The sequence below is a fragment of the Manacus candei genome, unplaced genomic scaffold (assembly GCF_025592945.1).
Source record: "Manacus candei isolate 608988 ecotype Guabito, Panama unplaced genomic scaffold, ASM2559294v1 h1tg000043l, whole genome shotgun sequence".
Lineage (NCBI taxonomy): Eukaryota > Metazoa > Chordata > Aves > Passeriformes > Pipridae > Manacus > Manacus candei.
The window spans coordinates 13,433,654-13,439,653 of NW_026138091.1; the positions used below are offsets into that span (position 1 = coordinate 13,433,654).

The 6,000-nt window shown below is 41.0% G+C and overlaps 1 protein-coding gene across 1 annotated transcript in view; it reads right to left on the reverse strand.

Moving 5' to 3' along the window:
* IMMP2L (inner mitochondrial membrane peptidase subunit 2) overlaps positions 1 to 2,271 on the reverse strand; it is a 427,044-nt gene extending 424,773 nt beyond the window's left edge. The window contains exon 1 of the mRNA XM_051795595.1: positions 2,182 to 2,271. The gene's annotated coding sequence lies outside the window, so the exon portion shown is untranslated. The remainder of the gene's footprint in view (positions 1 to 2,181) is intronic.
* Between the last annotated feature and the right edge of the window lie 3,729 nt (positions 2,272 to 6,000).

Genomic DNA, 6,000 nt, shown 5'->3' on the forward strand with positions numbered 1-6,000 from the left:
ACATTAGGGAAGCACCTTATGGGAATGTGCATTGATATTTCCATGCACTCGAAGCTCACAGTATGAGAATATGAAAACTCCCACTAAACTCTTGAGCTGATACTCTTTTCAGCTTAAAGACCTTTGCTTTAAACCTCTGAAGATCAAATCATGGCTCATCCGTTCTCTTCATTTGGAAATCAGGTGCGTGCTAAACAACTAGCAGGAAATTCCCATTCTTACTCTTCATTCATTTGTGTATAAAATGAAATTTGTCAAAGCTGATACTAAAGTCAGCAGCTGCAAATGATGCACCATTTTTTTTCTAATAAGAATTTCTACTGCATTGGTACCTAGAAGTAGAGGACTGATGTTTTTTACTTTCAGTTCTAACAAATAGGTACTGAAAATGCTACTTCCATGCCTTGATGCATCTGTGACTGAAATAAAGAAAAAGGGTGCCCTTTTCACCCACCTCTTCAATTACTTTTCCGTTGAGAGTACCATTAAAGCTTTCTTGGCAACCCATAAGCCTTTTTCACTACAGGATCCATTTAAAAGGCTCTTAACAGACTGCAGCAAGCTTTATGCTAAAAACACATTTAGTTCAGCTTCCTCCAGCTTAATTTCATTTTGCATTTTAAGAGCACGGAAAATCTCTAAGAGATACCTAAGACCTGCTTTGAGTTAAGATCAAGTACCACGTGTTTGGGAATACAACTATCTGTAGAGTATTTAAGGCATGTTTATCTTCCTCCATGTAGTAGAGAAATGAATGTTTGAGTGGTGTTGAGTGTACTATTCTGAGGAGGTGTGCTTTGGAGGAAAATATTGAGCTGGATCCAACAACCTGAGAGCATAGAAAAGGTGCAGTGAAAAAAGGGCACAGGATCAAAAAGCCTGATTGCTTAAATGAATATTGCAGATCAATGCTTCATATTGTCCAGCTGTGGCTTGAAGAACTCCTGGCCCAAGTGCAGAAATCAATGGTGTGGCACAAAAGAGGGCAATAAATCTTAAACCTGATATTGTACTGGGAAAAATATGATCGTGGCATCTTCAGTATTACTTAATTATTATACATCTCCATTTCATTACATGACTAGGGACCTAATTCCTGCTAGATTCTGGGCTCTGATAATGGTTTTTGATAAAGAATCACACACTCATTTTTGTGGATTTTATTCAAAAGGGAGTTTATTTTCAGTGGGAGTTATCTACCCATATATATAATGCAGCTATCTACATATGAACTCTTTGTCTAAATTTCCTTTATGTCAAGGAGGTGACACAGGACAGGATTAATCTCATTCACAGGTGTATGTTGAAAAAAAAAAAAGACAAATCACATTTTAAAAGAACCTGTTTCTCCTCACTTGCTAATGCATGCATCTTGATGACTCACTCAAGTATATAGGACGCTTGCCATAGGATGAGAAGCATCCCACTCTGCCTGTGCCAGAGTTCCCAGGGACCTGGCTGAAGGCTGGTACCAAATTCTGTGAAATGCTGGTGGGAGTAGCAACCAGAATTCCCTGACTGATGTTAATACCTGTACACTTACTAGTAGTTCAGTGCTCTTCACTTACACAGAGAAGATTGGGTTGGGTTGATTATGACTCTGTACAGAAGTTACCATATAAAGATATCTGGACAAACATTTCTGTTCCTTTGTGTTGTCACTCTTTTGACGATCACATACTATTTATGTTATGCCTCACACATACTGAAACTCAGCCTGGTCAGAATAAAGTAGATTTTGCTTCCAGTTGGTCAGGCAGGCAGCAGAGCATAAAACTCTGTAGTGACCTCTCCATTGGGAAAAAAGAGAAGAACCGAAACACAAAAAGATTCCTGAAGTCCTGTCATTGGTCTGTTAAACTGTCATAATCTTCGAAGGGTAGAAATAAATAACTTATGGTAGTCAACTTAATTGTGTTGGCTTTCCTTGAGGAACAGTTATTACCCTTAAATGCTTGCATAGGAAAGAAGGAAACAAACATAATTTGTGAAGTCAAGAGTCTGTTGTCGAAGTAGGTAAATTCTTGACAAGCTAGTGAAAGATTTATCAGTCCAGATCTAATAATTACAGAAAAAGAAAACAGAGCTATTACATAGGGAAAAAAAATCTCTATAGCAATAGACTTAAAATTCTTACAAAAAATTCTTGACATCCACCTCTACTGCCGATGTTATACTCACCTTTGGTTATTTCCATAGGTGTTAAGATGGTTTGGTTCAGTGTGGTGGGAGTTGTTTGTTCTCTTTGTTACCCCTGCAACTGGCTTTTCCCACCTCCCAGGTCAGTGTATTTTTAACTGACTGATGGTGTCTTGTTTACAGCCCTGAAGTTTTCAGTGTCATCTTACAGTGTCATTTTACGGTGTCACTCCTGTTATTCCATGACTGTAAGCCCCTGCATTGCATTATCATGGTAAGGGCATAAACATTTCATTCTAACAAGTAACTGTTTATTACCACGTATTATAATAGTATCACACAATTATAAAAAATTTCACAAAAGTAAAACATAGAATCATAGAATTATTGAATATCTCAAGTTGAAAGGGACTCATAAAGATCTTTGAGTCAAGCTCCTTGCTCCTCACAGGACTATCTAAACTAAAGCATATGACTAAGAGTGTTGTCCACGTGCCTCTTGAACACTGACAAGCTTGGTGCTCCACTTCTCTGGGGAGCCTGTTCCATTGACTGACAACCCACGCTTTCGGTGAAGAACCTTTTCTGGATGTCTATTCTGAACTTCCCCTGATGCAGCTTCATTCCATTTGCTCATGTCCTCATGTTCTAGCACTGGTCACAACATGGAAATCAGCATATTAGAGAAGTACATTCTGATCATTAAATGATTGTTGTTATAGGCAAACAAGGTAAAACAGAGTTGCAGGCGTACTAAAGCGAGCTCAGCAGAGCCTGATGAGTCCTGAGGATTTGAAAAATCAGTGTGAATCTAATGTTCTGCTGCTAACCATAGCAATAATATATTTACTGAGCCTAAACTACTGGGCTAACACAGGTCCTAAAGATTTGGTAACGTGGAAGTAACTCAGCCTAATATTACTTATCACTTGATAGTCTTCATTATGTTTAGTCAATTTAGCATTCAATTCTTATGTGTAATGTGTAAATCCTTATTTTCCTTTTAAGTGAGGACCAATGTTTTAGAAATAGCAAAAATCAAATGTAGAGCAATCATTGTAGATTAACAGCCAACAGTTACTTTGCTATTACATACAGTACATTCTTTAAAGGCGTGAATTTACCTGTGTGGAGTCAGTGTTTCTGTGCTGTCCTTTCTCATTACAGAAGTTTATTTCTAAATCATTTCTCCTCTACATGCATTTTAAAGGTGTGCAATTAACTGTTTGCAAGTTGTTAGGCAGTTGATGAAGTGTGAACGGGGCACTGATTTGTTTTCTTTATTTACATGTTTCCCACAATACTCTGATGAGACCAGGATGTAGAGGCGTTTTTACCCTTTGTATTATTCCTTCTTTGTTTCATCAGATTAAGAAGTGGTTTGTGAAGCCGTTTGCAATTCCTCTAATTCCGTTAAACATTAATGTCCACGAAAGCTTAATCAAAACCAAAAAAAATGCTACACCAACACAGGCAGCACTGCTGTCCCTAACACAAATAGCCAGATTAAGGAAGTGCTTTTTTCTAACTGCAGCAGTGCATTTGACCACTCTCTGCTTATTGCCTAATAATTTGCCGGTTTTGAAGACCAAGATAGTTCAGGAAGTGTCTGCTGTTCATTACTTAATCCTCCCCCACCTATTCACTTTTAACCAGAGAGAATAATAATTGTATGGGACAACCCACCCTTCAACCAAGAAGTAGAGAGGGCGACATTTAAAGACAGTTTGATCACTGGGGTCTCACAAGGGTCTCACAAAGGCCAACACTGAGTGTTTACTCTTGTCAAAGATGTCTAACCTGGAGTGTTTGTAGCCATCTTTATGTTAGCATTGTTTCTAGTAAGCATAATAAATAGCTTGCACCCTGAAAATCCATCTTCTTATGCATGTACATTCCTTCCTTTTACTGGTCCTAGCAAGAATTGTTCTCTGTGGGTTAGTGTGAGACACTAATTATATTAATTATTGGGTCGGACCATCTCAGGGGTGTATGTGTGGGGGGAAAGGTGGAATTTCACAGAGGGGGGGTAATGCCTTGTCCCACATGGCAGCCCCTGCAAGTGTCCTGGGGCAGTTCTGGAGCAGCTGTCGGTCAAAGGCAGCCTGGGAGCACAGCCCATACCACACTCCAGAGGCCCTGACCCAGCCTCTGATGGGCTGGCACAGTGGGAGCACCACTTCTCACCCCACCCAGAGCCTCTGAGTGCCCAGTGGGCCGGGAGTCCCACATGGGAGGGGCTGCCACGGGCGTCGGAGCAGATAAAAACAGGAACATGTGCCATCCCTCTTCATCTGAGCCCTACCACCAGGGGATGGGGAAGGTGGACTTGCACAGGATTCTTGTGGTACTTAATATAATTTTCTCTTTTTCCTCTCTCTTTTTTTAGTCCTTCTTCTTCTCTTAACCTCCTTTCTTAATATTTTGGGTAACTCGGGACCAAGGTGGGTTGGATTTTGCTATGCTGTATGAGTTAGCGTGTGCTAAGTCTGTGCTTTGTGGAATGCTTTATTTTGGTTGTAGGTTACCCTTTAAACTTTTGCCAAGATCTCTTATTTCACAAAGTTTACCGGTAAAGTACCTCCTGAGAAAACATTTATGATGTTTCTCCTTTGCACTTTCTCTTAAGGTGTTAAAAGAACAGAGGGCTCTTCTAATAATTCAGCAGGCGCATTTTTGGAGCCTTGTATATATTTAAAGTATTTAAGAATTCTCTTGGTGAGCTCATAGCTCTGAGACTTGGAGACTTACCGTTAGTAAAGCAATTTGGTTTGCATCACTATTTGCATCCATATTGCCTCCACGTTACCACACCACACTTTTTGACTGCCATGAAGTGGATTCTGGTGGTGCTTCTGACTCGGGACAGCTGACCTGATTGGAAATTGCAGTGCCACAGATCCTTCGTAATCTGCAGTGTTAGTGCCTCAAATGTTAGATTCCGATTTGCAATGAAAAAAACACAGCCAAACAAACCAGACAAATCCTTCCTGTCATATTTTTATATTGTTCTAGAAGAATGTCAGTGTCCAGTCACACTGGCTGTATGAACCCTGCCACTATAGCTGGATGAGAGAGAATGAGAAAGTAGCTTGGTGTTCATCAGCCAGCCAGCTGGGCTTGACCACCACAGTCATCCACCGGCAGCCCCCAGTGAGGGGAGTGTAGGATTGAATGCCCTGTTTGTGCTCACACAGTATGGTCCTGGGACATTGCCCATGTCCACACTACATGGAGGATGCAGTGTTTTCAGGCATGAAGCCTAGCCTCAGTGCCCTCTGATACCTGCAACATAGTTCCCCTAGACCTTGTTATACCCCACTGCCTTCTTTACATTCAGACCCAAGATCCTCCTCATAGCCCTTAAGAGTGGCTTAATGGCTGGTGGAAGAAGTTGGCACCTGCAGTAGTGATGGAAAGGTATAGGTACAGACCTGCCAGTGGAAGGTGACCATTCCAGGTCCATAGAGATGTGCAGCAGAACTGCTTAAAAATAAAGCAGCTTCTGCAGTTGCTGTAACATTCATGGAAGACCACAAACTAGATAGTTCATGCAAAAAAAATAGCAGTAGTCAAGATGATACAGCATGCTCATCTAGCTTAGCAGTGTAAGCAGAGTAGTCAGCACTCTGAGTCTTGCTGATCACTGTGGGTGGTTCACCGCTGATGAGAGGTCACACTAAGAGTGCCAACCACAGTTTCAGAGTACCTGTTTACTTAGTTTCAGCCTGCTGATGTTTACCTTCTGGGGTAAGCAGGTAGTTTCTTTACCCCACATAGTATTGATGGGTTCAGAATAAGGGTTGCCCCATTGTTAGCTCTGTGCTGCACGAACATGTCTTCTCAACGAGAGAGATGGAT